The following is a 1,112-nucleotide window of genomic DNA, read 5'->3' as shown; positions in this document are numbered from 1 at the left end:
TGGTGCATCTTCCCTACCCTTCGCACCACCATTGGGCCTGGGTGATCACAAAAATTACACTTAAATACCAACTTAGGTTCCTTTTTAAAATGAGATTCTGTTCCTCTGTGGCTCCATGGGCAAATGTATTTTGAAGTGTAGTACTGAGCTGCATTGAACAGAAAGGCCTCAGATTCAGACTTGGGTTTGTGGTGATTTAGCTGATCTCGGAAGGGATGGTGGTGGGGTGTTGCAATTGACCTCAGTGTCCATGGGCTAGGTGTCTTAGTGAAAGTAGGTGCATATGGGCATCAGGTGGCAGGATAGGGCTTAGCTGCGATGAAACTTTCCCTTTTTTCAAGCAATCCCTTTCTAGCCTCAAGCATTAACTGCCTTCCGGAGAAAAATGAAGAAAATTGGAGAAACAAAATTAAATTTCATAAAATTGTTTTTTTTTTAACCAGTAACTAAACATAAGAGGAAGTTCCTCTGTGTTAACAGATATCCTGAATTTCAAGTGCACAGAAGTCCTAAATGTCAAATACTTGTCAGCAAGCATCATCTGGTGATGAAAGGCTGCTAATGAAATCTCCACAGCAATCAATGACTACTGTCAGAGTGAAAATAGCCACTTTGATAATTATATTTCATATTTAGCTGAACTACAACAAAATTAATTAATGTTGGAAACTTGAAGAGTGAAATTGTTTTGAGTTTGCGGGCAAGATATTCCAGTGGGCAAACAGTAGGGCTCAACTCTGATGAAAAAAGTATCACAGCTTTTATCCTCCACTAGTGGTAAAAAGATTATTTTAAACATGTTAAAATGATGCTGGAGATATGGAGGGCAAGCAGCAGAGAGGGATTAGAGTAGGTGGCTCATCCAGATAAAAACATTGGCCTGTTTCTGTGCTGGAATATTCAAAGTATCCCCTCAAACCAAAAATTCTTTGGACATATTAGTAACTTTAGGAACAGAATCTACTAAGTGACTCACTCTCCTATTTCACCCTCTTAAACTCCGTATGCACCCTTCAAAGGGCATGGTTGAGATTAGAAATTTTCTGTCCTATAAAGCCTGTTGATGAGCAGTTGGTCTGCACATACAGAAAAATTCATTGTGCCAACACAGG

Source organism: Heptranchias perlo, chromosome 16 (genome assembly GCF_035084215.1).
Source record: "Heptranchias perlo isolate sHepPer1 chromosome 16, sHepPer1.hap1, whole genome shotgun sequence".
Taxonomy (NCBI): Eukaryota; Metazoa; Chordata; class Chondrichthyes; order Hexanchiformes; family Hexanchidae; genus Heptranchias; species Heptranchias perlo.
Note: the sequence above shows the minus strand (reverse complement) of the source record.